The 14,856-nt window shown below is 38.7% G+C and overlaps 1 long non-coding RNA gene across 2 annotated transcripts in view; it reads right to left on the bottom strand.

Annotated features, from left to right (window-relative positions):
- The window catches only part of LOC110261794, a 92,305-nt gene that overhangs the window by 61,927 nt on the left and 15,522 nt on the right, over window positions 1-14,856 (bottom strand). For both annotated transcript variants that reach the window (XR_002346336.1, XR_002346337.1), the window contains exon 2: window positions 2,823-2,914. This is a non-coding gene — a long non-coding RNA (uncharacterized LOC110261794). The remainder of the gene's footprint in view (window positions 1-2,822; window positions 2,915-14,856) is intronic.

Genomic DNA, 14,856 nt, shown 5'->3' with positions numbered 1-14,856 from the left:
CATGTCTGCAGGGCTGTTGTTAAGCCCACGTGAAGAAGGAATTGAGCAGCCAGTGCTTGAGTTGCCATTTGAGAAGCTAGTATCAACAGGGAACAGAGAATTGGTTTACTGGATAAGAGATGAAGTAACAAGGTGCTACATGGGGTTTTCTGATCCACTTTAATATATTTAAGATTCACAAGCTGGGCAGCTTTTCTCAAGGCATTTCTCATATGATGATTAAGCCATATTCTGACTCTAAATCCATTTCTTCTCAGACAGAGGGTATCACTACTAAAGTTTTTATCGTGTGTTTGTGTGTGTGTGTGTGTGATTTTCATGCTGTAGAACAAACTGGCTTACAGGGACTAGAGTTATGTCAGGGCCTTTGTGTTTTGTGCAGCTGTGGTTTCCTCTTAGGGTACTAGTGAGTCGTTAGTATGACCTATGCATGATTCTAAACACTTTAACCACCTCACTTATCCTCACAACTCTACATGGTAAATACTATTAATATTCCTATTTTACAGATGAAGAAACTGAGAAATGGCACATTTAAATAACTTTATTGAAGCTACTTCATGAATGCTAGAAGCAGGATTTGCCCTTGGACTTTTTGGCTCCCAAATCTTTATACTTCACTACTGAAAGAAAAAAAAAATGTCTCTCATGTAATCAGTAGTTCAATATTTATAATAAAAAACTGGCAACAAATCCACAATTTGTCATCACTTTCCCATATTTTGCTTACTCTTAGCTGTTCTCAGTAGATGAAAATCACAAGGCTTTTTATCAACCAAGATCCTTGATTTTGTGAAGAGTGGAACAAGGTGCACCAGCTGTGGTTGAGAACCTTTTGTGCCTGTGTACTTGCAAATTTATCATCACTTTCCTGTTTCTGTGTGAAACCTGAACCAGACTTCAGAACAGCTGATCCACTTTCTGCAGCCTCCTTCACAAGACACACCAGTTTTGGAGGCTGCTGGGTCCCACCTTGAGCTCCATCCATTCCAACGTGGCTGCTGCAGTGACTCAGCCTTATTGAAATCCAAGTCTCCCAGTTGCATTTCTCTGTACGTCTGCTGCTGGAAAGCCAAGACAAGCAGGTTCACACTCCTCCGTTCCCTGATGCAAAACTGTGCTGTTAGGCTATTTTTCAATTTAGACAATTTTTGAGTTATAAGGAACAAAGCGATCATACATGCACATTCCTTGTTTTATGAGATTTTGCACTATTCTTTGTATTGTGGACCCAAACACAGCCAGCAGCAGCAGTATGTGCACATAATGTACTTCCTTCTTTTTCCTTTTTTTTTTTTTTTTTTTTTTGGTTAAAGACACCATTCTCTGCATGTCCCATTAACTTAAAAGCTCCATATTACTGCATATTATAATTTCATAAAGTGCATATTTTTCTTGTTTCTTTATTGTACAAGTCATAAAATGTAAAGGTGGGTTCTCACTGACACTGAAAATAATTTTACCATGTGCTCGGCTGAGCCAGGGTAAGTTGGTTAATGGATGTGGAACATGGGGTTATTCTGTGAAAGGGGGCAGCTAAAAGAACTTTGCATCATAAAAGTTAATGAGAAAAAGTCAAGAGTTAGGTGTGTGCTTAAGTGTAAATCTTGATGAAGTATGTATTAATTTCTCCCTTGGGTTTAAGCATCATTCGGTCTAGAGAGTAGCTGCAGAATAAATTCACTTACTATTATCCCCAAACTGGCCACTTTTTCACCAAAATATGAGAGGTTTGGATCTGCTTCGTAATCAGTATCTTTAAATGTAGACTGAGAATTTACTAGGTGGGCATGTTTCTTAGATGCCTTGGGGAGAATCCACTGGAGAAGAAAAATTTTATAAACATGGAATCGAGGCAGATACTCCTGATAGGATTATATCAGGTTTACCGGATGTACCTTGTATATGACCATTACATATATCATGTATAGTTACGGCATAGAAAGATCACACTTTCCCAATGTGTCTTTATCTTGGGGCCTTTGTATTGGTCATTTCCCCTCATTGAAATGCTTTTTTCTCCACAGAAGCCTGGAGCGTGGATTCTCCCCTCTGTCCTTTAATCGTGGATTAAACGCTATCTCCTTGAAGAGATCTTCCCTACTACCCATTTAAAGTTCGCATGAGCACTCCTCACCACATTCATTATCCACAATCCACTATCGCACATCTGATAGTTTTCTTGTTTGATAGTTTGTCGTCTATCTTCACCTCCTAGAATGTTAGATCCCTAAGAACCCAGACCTCATATGTCTTATTTACTCCTCTAACTCAGTTCCTTAAAGAATGAGTGCCTGGTATACAATAAGAGCTCATTAAATATTTGCTGGAAGGGAAGGGAAGGACAGGAAAGGGAAAGAAGAGAGAAGAAGGAAGGGAGGGAGGGAGATGCTAAGAGCTAAGCTTACATATTAGATGCTGACTCACGCAGTCAGGGAAAACTGAAAGATGTGACTTGAGTTAAATCTTAAAAGACAGCAGAGGTGTGTTTCGTGGCAGGTAGGAGAAGCAGGTTTTCTAGCCAGAACCTCTGAACAACCAGTTATACTCACTTGTGTTCCCCAAGTTCACAAGAGATGTTACAGGCTATGGACCTGGGAAAATGGCAGGATAAAGGAACTTTGGGGAAAGAAACTCAGGGTTTGTGTGAAATCGTAGAGACCATTTTGAGATGAGGAAGGGGATGGATTAGCGAACAATCTGAAGCACACTGAGGAAGGGACACAATGGGTGATTGTCAAATCCCAGGAGGATTGGAGGTATCTCTCAATTATTGCCTAACATCATATTGCAAGCTGATTGACAGATGGACAGAAACTCACCTAGAGTCGTCAGCTACAGATGTGGAAAATGGGCTCTCACCTCCTAGGCTGAGAAGAGACTGTTTTTTTCTTTTTTCTTTTTTGGGCTGCACCTAGAGCATATGGAAATTCCTGGGTTAGGCACTGAATTGCAGCTACATCTGCCAGCCTACACCACAGCCACAGCCTCACCAGATCCGAGCCTGTGGCAATGCTGGATCCTTAACCTACTGAGCGAGGCCAGGGGGTTAAGGATCCAGCGCATCCTCATGGACACTATGTCGGGTTCTGATCCTGTTGAGCCACAATGGGAACTCCTGAGACTACTTTCTTGTTGCTAAAATGCTGGGATAGCTATTTCTGCCCTTGCTCTGTGGAGGGTAGCAAATCCCAGGGAAGGGGTGGCATGGATGAGGCCAAAGGGTAAAAGGTGGTAGGAAGCTTGAGAATTGGAAATTGGGACAGTGTTTTGCTAAAAAGATAGTATCAGGAAAATAAAATATCTGCAATACAATTATTCTCCTTTCTTCAGCTCCTTAGCATTTACTAGAGAAAGGAAGACAGGAGCTTTAGATCATTTGAAAATTGAGGTGGAGAATGAGAAACGTGCTGAAAGTTTAAAATCATGGCTCTTGGCACAAACAGTTCAAAAATACTGGTGTGCAGTGTACACAGAACTTGAGGTTGCTTTCAAAATCTCATCAGCTTCGTTAGAAACCAGGGGTAGTGGTAGGGTCTTTCCATTACAGTTAATAGGTGGATGCTCACAGCAAGGTGGGTTTTTAAGTAGTGGTCTTCCACTTCCCATATCCCAGGGATCCTGCTGATTCTCATCTTCAAATCCAGACTTAGCTGTTAATCTCTTACCCCCAAAATAGGCTTCCTTCTCTTAATCATTTTTTTTCCTTCTCTTAATCTTAATCTCTAATTCTCAATGGTCTCTTGGCAACTGGTCTTCTCCAATGGATTCTGAGTTGTCCTCTGCCTTGATTCCTCTGTCCCAACTACTTTCTAGCTTATCTTAAACATGAGGCTACCCTGGCCATCGTTCAGCTACCAGCTCTCAGGGATCTCCCTAAGAATCCCCAGAAAGATGTACTCAGACTTGGCTTTTCATCCATACTTGGCAGTTGAGATAGTCACAGAAGTCACAGTAACAACTGACTATCAACTCCTTCACACATTCCTTTCTCAACCAAGTTTACTCAGGCTACCACCAACTATAGAGTCTGTTCTTGTTTTTGTCACACTCCCCTGGATACACAGGGGTCTCTTTTGCCAACAATAACAAATATCATCATTGTGTCCTGAACCAATATAGTCTTCTCTTTATCCCTGCCAGGCAAACTCAGGAAGAGAAAGAGGAAGAAAAAAAACTTTCAAAGAATTCATTAGTAGGAGTTTCTTTTCGTTTTTGCTCTAAGTTTGAAGTTTGCTGCTATCTCACTTGGATTAGAATAAAATTATTTACATTAGCTTTATTACGTCCTCCAAATTAGGCAATGGTAAATGTCACTTATGACACCAAAAAATTAATTTTGTGTTCTTCTGAAGCTATCTGGTCTGTCAACCATTGTGCAGGTTGCCATGGGCATTGGCTCTGAGTGGGGGAGGGGAAGCCATGCTGCCTCCCTCATTTGGGCCTTGGCAGGTTGCATGGTGGTGTGCACAAGGAGACTGAACCACATCTGCATGGCTCACTGCTTATCAGGAGTGCACACTGGCTGCCATGCTGTAGGGCGGCAAAGGAAAACAAAACAACAATAAAGGGAGGCCTTTGTCATGGATTAAAAGGGTTTAGAAACATCTGAGCCATGCAGTTTTTGAACACCGACACTGCCAATGACTTCATGACAGAATGTTATAAAATGTGCTCGCTGGGTTAGATAGAGTTGGTGGGGCCGCCAACACTCGTGCTTTGTTCATGGCTTCTTATCTATGTGAGTGTGTGGATGCACAGTTCTCGAATAAAGTGACCTTTTGCAGAGTGAGAGGAATAAGGTTAATGACAATTGCAGTACTGCTGCTTTTGACTGTAGCTAAGGGTGTCCCTAAAGACTGTCATTACTAGACAGACTCTTCTCTTGTCAAGTTGGTTAGTTTCATGTATATTTTCAACTTATTTCACTGGAAATTCATCACCGGCACTAATAAAAGGGCCCGATATTTACGCAGGAGTAGAGAAGTTGGTTACCTAACTGAGTGTGTTTCAGGCCTCAACAATGGTACTTCCCCATATCTTCAATTCTATAACTAGGGATTCACTGCTTTTGTTAATTGGTGTCCCGCCCCCAAAATTCTTTCTTTAAAAATGTAATTAGGTGGTCCTCTTCTTTAATTTCAGTCCTCGATTTGCCTCAAAGTGTCTTTGGCCGGATTTATTTCAAAATAGTTAGAGACGTCAATGTCCATCTCCCAACAGTCGATAAAATAATTAGACCAAAAGTCAGGAAAGAAATTAAAAACTTGAACAACAGTAATAACCAACTTGATCTAATGGACATTTACAGAAAATTCTCAACAAAAGTAGAATAAGCAATCTTTTCAAGCACACATGAGACCTTTACTGTAATGGACCGTATTCTGGGCCCTAAGATTCATCTCCATAAATACAAAAAAATTCAAGTCGTACAATGTGTATTTTCTAATTGCAATGGAATTAAACAAGAAATCATTAACAGAAAGATCTCTAAAAAATCCCTAAATATTTGGAGATTAAGTAACATATCTGTAATAATCCAGTGGGTCAAAGGAGAAATTGAAAGGGAAAATAATAATCATTTTGAACTAAATAAAAGAAATATACAACATACCAAAATTTGTGACATGTCACTAAGGCAGTAATTAAGGGGAAATTTATAGCACTGAATGTCCATGTTAGAAAATGAAAAAGGCCTCAAATGAATGACCTCAGTTTCTACTTCTAAAAACTAAAAAGAGAAGAGCACATGAAACTCAGGGTAGAAGAAAGGAAATAATAAAGATCAAAGCAGAAATAAAGACACCAAAAACAGAAAAATACAGGAAAAAATTAATTAACCCTAAAACTAGTTCTTTAAATGGATAAAAAAATTTGAGAAAGTCTAGCCAGATTTACTGCGGGAAAAAAGGAGTTGATATCTGCACAGAATCTATAAATATTAAAATAATAATAAAGGAATATGACAAACTATTTATGTCAATAAATTTGACAACTTAGGTAAAATGAACAGATTCCTTAAAAGACAAAACTAACAAAGTTCATTCAAGAAAAAAAATAATTTGACTAGTTCTCTATCTATTAAGTAAATAGAACTTGTAGTTAAAAGCTAACTTTCAAATTAAATTCCAGTCCCTATGACTTCACTGATGAATTTACCAGACACTTAAGGAAGAAACATCGCCAATTTCACAAAAGTATTAGAGAAAGTTGAGAAAAAGGGATTACTTTTCAATCCATTCTATGAGGCCAGATGTTGCCTAGTATCAACATCAGATAGACACATATACAAAAACACGTCAATATGATTCCAAACACAGATATGGTTACTATGAGACACGTGTGTACAATAAATGAATAAGGAAGGTGTGGTATATGCATTGCAATGGATATTACTCAGCTGTAAAAGGAATGAAATATTGCCATTTATAACACTATGGATGGGCCAGAGGGTATTATGTTAAGTAAAATAAGTCAGACAGAAAAAGACAAACATGATATCACTTATACATGGACTCTAAAAAAAAAGAAATGAATAAACATATAACAAAACAGAAACAGAGTCATAGGTACAGAGAACAAAGAGGCAGTTGCCTGGGTGGGGGCTGGTGGTGGTGGGGAGGGAATGAGTAAAATAGGCAAGGGAAATTAAAAGGTACAAACTTTAGTTCCAAAATAGATGAGTCAGGGGAATACTTTCTATAGTCATGTGATACCTTTGTATGGTGATAAAGGTCGTCCAAGGTACAAACTTGCAGTTTTAAGATAAATAAGTACCAGGGATATAATGCATAACATGAGTAATTTAATTAGCACTACTGTATGTTATTTTTTAAATTAAGAGAATAATTCCTGAGTTTTCATCTCACAAGGAAAAATATTTTTTATTCTATTTTGTTTCTGTATGAGATGACAGGTGTTCACTAAACTTACTGTGGTAATCACTGAATGATGTATGTAAATTGCATCATCATCGTACAGTATGATGCTGTGTGTCCATTATACCTCAATAAAACTGGAAAAAAATTAATTTAAAAAATATTACATAATGGCTGACATGAAGAACCAACACAAATGATCCAACATAAGGATAATCAGCTACCTTGTAGCAGAAAAATAAAACAAATGAAAAGGAAGTATAATAATGCTCCAAATGTCCTGAAACCATTTCTCTTTATTAGGACCATTTGTTGTGTTACGTATAAGAGATAATCTGGAATGAAGGGCACAAAATATTAGACATTTCCAGGTGTTTGCATTTGAGGTCTTTTGTGATTTCTTTTTAGTTTTTTTTCTTTTTGCTTTTTACTGTCGCACCTGAGGGATATGGTTCCAGCTAGGGGTCGAATCAGAGCTACAGCTGCAGGCCTACACCACAGCAACTTGGGATCCGAGCCATCTATGTAACCTACACCACAGCTCATGGCAACGCTGGATCCCCGACCCACTGACTGAGGCCAGGGATCAAGCCCACATCCTCATGCATACTAGTTGGATTTGTTTCTGCTGCACCACAAAGGGAACTCCCTGATTTCTTTATTATACTTTTCAGTATTGCTTGGCTTTTAAAAATGAAGGCTGCATAGTCATTTAAAATTATGGTAATTTTTAAAAAAAATTTAAAAGAAATTAAAGTTAGTGGAAATCAAAATAATTATAAACAATGACGATGCATTTAATTTACATATGGTATATGTGAATTCAAATTAATAAAAATGGTTTATCTTTTTATTTCTAGGAAATTCATAATGAGCTAATATGGAGGAAGTTTATTTTCATTTTCTATGGTGTAAGCTTATACCAGTTTTACCTAAAGCCTTATAATTTTCTTTCTGTTACTATACATTGTATCTGTTGACTGTGAGTCTGGTTGATTTTAAATATGTCCTTGTACTGGCAAAGAAATTTAGTCCACTCAATCATTCCAGTAAAGAAGAGAAAATTTGGCACAGATAATCAAATAGGACAGTAATATAGCCCAATTGCAAGATGAACCACTGGAAAAGGGAGTTGGGCCACAGTTCTGACAACTGATTGCTGAAATTTGTGCATAATCTAGACTGAGAGCACACTGAAAATTGTGAAGTTAAAAAACAGAAGTTAGAGGAGCAGATCAAAGACCGATGATTCTATCCCTCAGTGGAATAGGACCAAAGCCCCAAATATTTATCTGAATAGTGAAGATTAAATACATGGCAGAAGACCCACAGCCATATACAGCTATCATGTGGCAACTGCATGCTGATCCAGCTTCTCCCCTTAGTGGGGTTCTTCTTTTTGGCACTTAGTAAACATGTGGGGTCTTACTTAAATATCTCAGGCCCACAGAACCTAAACAACCAGGCTAGGACACCTGGCTTAGAAGATTTCAAATGTAGATTGGTATAGACATTTCGTATAACTGTTTCAAATTTAATGAGAAAGAACAAATGAGTAGAATAGCAAATCACTCAGTCACTTGGATTTGCTTCGAGAGTTTGTATTAATTAGACAAAGGCAGCACGGAAAGCCTTGGTAGGGATTGTCACCATTACACTTTTGGCATTAGTAATGTATCATGGCAATGCTAAAACCAGCTAGTTCACTCTTGCCCATGTATCTCTAGCTACCCATGAGTGTTTGTATATCTACAACCACTTCTGTACTATATACCTCTGTATCTATATATAAATATTAAGGTCAATTGATTAGAATAAGAAGATTTGTCTCAGTGGTTGCTTTGTACCTCATAGGCAAAAACCACTGATTAACTGAGTATTCCACTGTTTGGCCAGCAATTCAAGATACAGGAGAGAGTTAGAGAAACTACTAGTTGAGTAGTTTCAAGCTACTTTTTGACCACAATAAACTAATATTCGGTTTTCATTTCCAACACAGCCAGTCTGACAGGTAAGCAGAATACAAGGCACGTTGTTAGGCTGTCTGGAAGCTGTCCTCTCATTTCTGAATGATGCCTGAGATTCCACTGCTGGCGCACTATCTCTTTTTTATAAGGCTTGGATCTCTGTTAAAATTAGGGTATCCCTTTAAACAGTATATTTCTAAAAAGCAAACCAGGGTTTAATGAACACTACTAGCACCCATGAGGCACAGGCTCGATCCCTGACATAGCTCAGTGGGTTAAGGATCTGGCGTTGCCGTGAGCTGTGGTATAGGTTGCAGACGCAGCTCGGATCTGGCATTGCTATGGCTCTGGTGTAGCCCGGCGGTATAGCTCCAATTGGACCCCTAGCCTGGGAACCTCCATACACCATGGGTGAGGCCCTAGAAAGACAAAAAGACCAAAAAAAAAAAAAAAAGTGTCAACTTGTTTCTGTTAGTCAACAATAAGGATATTTGAGACCATGGCTTTATTTAACGTGAGGATGAGATGGGATTCTTAGTAAGGTAACTCTAGGCTTTAGTTTTACGTTAAGCACATCCCAGCTCCCATGTGTACATAACTAAAAAAGAAAACTATTCAATTAATGTGAATGGTATAGGTGGAAGTTGTTAGTTGCACACAACAAAATTAACTGTGGCTACTTTAAGCAGGCAAGGAATGTATTAAAGGGTTTTGCGTTACTCACAGAAGGCTCATTAGGGCCAGAAAGCTAGACTTTGAAGCTATACAGCTGTGAATAATGTCCAACCACTCTGAGGCATTCTTGTGAAACATGACCACTGCTGCTGAGCAAACACGGCTCAGCGCTGGGCACTGGTGCTTCATAAGCAACAACATTTCTTGGCCCTGAGCTGGGCAGAAGGTTGATATTTCTGCCCAGCCACTTCCTCATGATGGTTAGTCCTAAACCCAAGTCTCTCATGGATGTTCTAATTGGCTGAAGCCAGGTCAATCATTATACTCTAGCTATAAGGCATTCTGGTAATGTGAATTCTACAGAGGTTCCACCTATATAGAAAATTAAGAAAACAATGAGAAGTGCTCCAAAATGTTGGCGGCCAAAATGACAATGTAGCAGCACTAATTAAAAATTTCCAGATGACTTTTCTTTCAAGGAGCTATTCCAAATTATCTCCAGCATTTATTTTTCTGAAAGATACCAAATTTTCTCATCATACCTATGAAGTAGTGGGGAAAGTGTTGCTTATTTAATTTTCTCTGACATTATATTGGATTGGGAAAATGCTCATGAAGATCTTTCATCTGCTTCTTCACAGCTTTCTTAATAAGGCTGAACACATTTTCAGCAAATACGACAGATGAGTATAGATAAGCAGGGTGTTCAGACCACGGAAAGAGCCCAACTCACCCCCTTAAGAGTGTATACCCTACAGCTCCAGGTTAGAATTCGTGTTACTGTGACTTACACTTGGAATACTGCAGTGAGCATGCTTTGTAAGGATAGGCAAAAGATGCTAATTTGAAAAACCATTTTTAATCACGCATGTAATGCCCAGATTGAAGGTTTCATCCAGAAGCACTTGAAGTTTTACTGTGACTCAGTAAAGTGAATGAAAAATTTCTTGGCAATGAGCATCGATATGAGACGCTATGTTTTTACAGCCACTGCTCATCTCCTCACCCAGCTGAAAAAAAATTAGAGATGGCAGTAGGTTGCCCTTAACTGATTAACACTTTAACAGCTTCATGAAGTGTTCCTTGCTAAATCTTCATGACTGTCTCAGGTGATGAGGGCTTCCCTGAGCATGCAAAAGATTTTGCTTCTGTAACATATTTTTAATGCCTGAAACACGTCCTCTTTTGAACCAACCTAGGATGAGTCATGTTTCTCATCTATATTATTTCTATGTTATGATTTTGTCCATATGATTCTTCACTAAGTTACTGATACCATCCAGTTTCAATTTCTCCTAAAGTTATCATCTTACATAACCATAGTATGTTTGTCAGAACTAAATTCTTACACTACTATTAACTAAACTCCCAACTTTATTTGGATTTCATGAGATTTTCCACTAAGCCCTTTTTCTGTTCCAGGATCCCATCAGAGATATCACATTATATTTACTCATCATGTCTCCTTTGTTTATGACAATTTTTTTGTCCTTGTTTTCATGACTTTGGCAGGTTGCTTTTTTTTTTTTTTTTTTTCTGCTTCTGTTTGTTTTTGGCTGTGCCCATGGCACATAGAAGCTCCCGGGCCAGGGATCAAACCTGCACTACACCCAAGCCTCTGCAGTGACAATGCTGGATCCTTAACCTGCTGTGCCACCAGGGAACTCCTGGTCACGTGTTTTATAGCCCCTCCATCAGTTTAGGTTGGTTTGATGTTTTTCTCATGATTAGACTGGGTCATGAGTTTAGGAAAGAATACCACGGGGTGAGGTGCCCTTCATTATATTATTATATAAGGGAATATATGATATCAACATGACTCATTGCTGGTAAGGTTATAATTGGTCAGTTAGTCAAGATAGTGTTTCTCAAGTATCTCCACTATAGAGTTACTATATTCCCCTTCCCAAACTCTATTCTTTGGCAGCAAATATTAAGTCCAGGCTACTGTCTCTGGAGAGGGTGCACTACATATATTATTTGAAGTTTCCATAGGGAAGATTTGTCTCTTCTCCCCGTTTGCTTGTTACTTGCTCACCTATTTGTATCAATATGAAGTGATGTATATTTATTTTACACTTTAGATTGTGATCCAGTGCAATGCTACTTATTTTATTGCTCAAATTCTTCTTTCCTTGGCCATCTCCCTTTGACATGCTTCCATTATTTTGGTTTTGTGTACTTCCTTGTTTTCTAGCATTAGACCATGTTCCAAGCTCATCTTGTATCTTCCTTGACCCAGCTCAAGAACTGTCCATTTTACCAATGAGTCATCATTCCTCTTACTGGAGACTGCTATTTAGACACCAAGATATGGGTGCTGAATGTATCAGTATGTTTTTAAAACACAGAGAGAAAAATCATACACAACACAATGTCTTCTTAGACTTCTAAAATTACCAAACATCAAAAGATTAGCCATGTGTAAAGTAATTTTGAATTCATCAGTTTGCATTCTCTTGCTTGTACTAGGGATAACTGTCACTACTTCTGTTTTCTGTGATGAACTGTTTTATTTCATAGAGACCAGAGGTTAATGGGAAGGGAAGGGAAGAGTATGAGAACTCTGAGCCTCAGGGGAAGGGGAAGTGGAGTAACCAAGGTCTAGGAGAAAATGTACAGTCTATGGGAAGAGCGGGGTTGCCACCTGCAGCCTTCATGCATATTTTAATTGTTAGATAGGGCTAGCCCTTCTCTCTTTGGTGGAGATGTATGCAGAAAATTCTAGGCTAGTCCAAGGAAACTAATCAATTCAGGTCTTGATTTTTAGTCTATATTAAAGTATTGGTTATTTTTCCCTAGGATCAGGTGGCCAAAGCAAAGGAATGTTTTATTATTAAAGAGCAAATTATCCTTATGTTAGCTCTAACATGTCTTCTTCATTTTGAGCAAGTTGCTTAATCATCTAGCATCCTTGGCGTCATAGTAAAAAAACATTTCTTGGCCTATGACTTGAAAGACCACATTGCATAGTATCCATTAGGACAAAGCAGGCTCTGCAACTTGCATGGTATGTGACCTTGGGCAAGTTGTGACCCTTTTTAAATCCCCAGATTCCCCACCTGTTAAAAAAAAGATGATAATAATAAAAGACCTAGCTCCTAGAATTGTTGTGGGGATTAAATGGGAGAATATTTGTAAGCATTTAGTATACCAGGCCTGTAGTAAACACTCAATAAAACCCAACAGCTGTTATTAAGTTTTTTCCCCATTTTAGGAGTTGTATTATATAATAGAGTGTTCACTCCCTCCTGGGTGGAAGAGTTGGAAGCCTCTGGGCCTTCCAGTGGACGCTAATGTCTTTTGCTTTTCCCTGCTGAGAGCAGCCAAGTGGCGAGTGTTGGCTTTTCCAGTAAGTCAAACACAAAACCTGACCTTTATCCAGAAACTATCAGCTGACCCTTTGTGATGAGTTACTCTACATCCATCAAAATATCATGTGACTCTGCTTAAGAATTCAGTCCACTCTGCCAAAACAGTGCTTTCCAAGGCCCAAGATGAGTGGGGATTATCTAGGAGGTTATTTTGAGCTGCTGTAGTTCTAATGTTTATGTAGGTGGAGCTATATGGATTTTCTCTATTGCCAAATAGTAACTCACTATGGTAATAAATAAAGAGAAGTATCTGTTGCTTTTTTTCCCACTGTACCCGGAAAGGTTATTTTTGTCTATATGTGTTCCCTGTGTGTATAGGTAAGCATATGTGTGTGTGTTACAACATTTTATAGCCCGCCCTTAAAAATCTTTCCCTATTTTTGTCTTAAGAACAGTGGCTAATATTTCAGCATTCAAGTGGTAAGGGTCTGAGGGGTCTGAGATACTTCCCTCAGGTAGATCTGCTCCAACAAGATTTTACACACATTAAATATGCCTTCAATCCTGAGAGCAAACTAATTCAAAAAGTAGGTATCCAGTCCACATCCCATCTGATAGTATTTTACTTGAAAAGGTTAGATCCAAAGAAACAACAGCTCTCTAGCTTAGAAAATGTCAAATAAATTATATTCCTGAACTTGCCACCTAGCAAGAGCTCATTTTGGTATTATACCAAAGTTCAGCCACATAATCTTGAGGAAAACAAGAACTGTGAATCCATTCTTCACTTCTAGGAGGGCCCTAGTGGGTGTCATTTCTGAAAACAAGGCACTTACTATCTTCCAGGTTTTCTCTTTAATCTAGATGTATACCAGACTCTAGGAGGAAATCACTAGTTGCCTTTCAGGTTACTGACTGAAAAAAAACATGGAGCGCCCATTGTGGCTCAGCAGTTAATGAACCTGACTAGCATCTATGAGGATGTGGGTTCGATCCCTGGCCTTGCTCATTGGGTTAAGGATCTGGTGGTGTGGTGAGCTGTGGTGTAGGTTGCAGATGTGGCTTGGATCCTGCATTGCTGTGGTTCTGGTGTAGGCTGGCGGCTGCTATGTTCCAACTGGACCCCTAGCCTGGGAATCTCCATATATCGTGAGTGCAGCCCTAAATAGACAAAACAACAACAACAACAACAACAAAACCACACAAAAATCAAAAACTGGCTGAAACCTGCAAAGCCAATATATGTTAGAGGTCAAAATAGTGGTTAGCCTTTGAGGACCAGTGACTGGAACAGGATAACTGAGAGCTTCTGTGCTGAAATGTTTTGTTTCTGGATCTGTATGCTGGCTATACAGGAGTGTTTCTTTTAAGAAAATTCATCAAGCTGTGCCTTAAAGGTTTGTGCTTTTTACTATATGTATGTCATGCTTTGTTAAAAAGTTTATTTTTTGTGGTACGTCTAGGTAAGGAAGTATTACTCAGCACTAAAAGGAAAGGAGTTACCAAGCCAGGAAGAGCCATGGAGGAAATTTAAGTGCATAAGACAAAGCGAAAGAAGACAAGTAGAAAAGGCTACTTACTATATGATTCAAACTATATGACATTCTAGAAAAGGTAAAGAAATAAAAAAATAAAAACTGTGGAGACCATAAAAAGACCAGCTGTTACCAGGAGTTGGGGGGAAGAGAGGGATGACCAAGGGGACATAGACGGCTTTTAAAGCAGTGAAACGATCCTGTATGTGAATCTATGTCACTATGCATTTGTCAAAACCTATAGACTCTACAACAGAGAGTGATTCCTCATGTAAAGGAGGGACTTTGGGTGATACTGATGAACCAGTACAGGTTCATCTACTAATATAAGTACCACTCTGGTGGGAGATGTTGATAATGAGAAGGTTCTGCATGTGTAGAGACAGAAGGTACATGGGAAATTTCTGTACCTTCTACTCAAGTTTGTTATGAACCTAAAATTGCTCTAAATATGAAATCTATTTCTAAAAAATTCATACACACATAC

This window comes from Sus scrofa, chromosome 7 (genome assembly GCF_000003025.6).
Source record: "Sus scrofa isolate TJ Tabasco breed Duroc chromosome 7, Sscrofa11.1, whole genome shotgun sequence".
NCBI classification, from domain to species: Eukaryota; Metazoa; Chordata; class Mammalia; order Artiodactyla; family Suidae; genus Sus; species Sus scrofa.
Note: the sequence above shows the minus strand (reverse complement) of the source record. Positions and strands in the feature narration are given on the sequence as shown.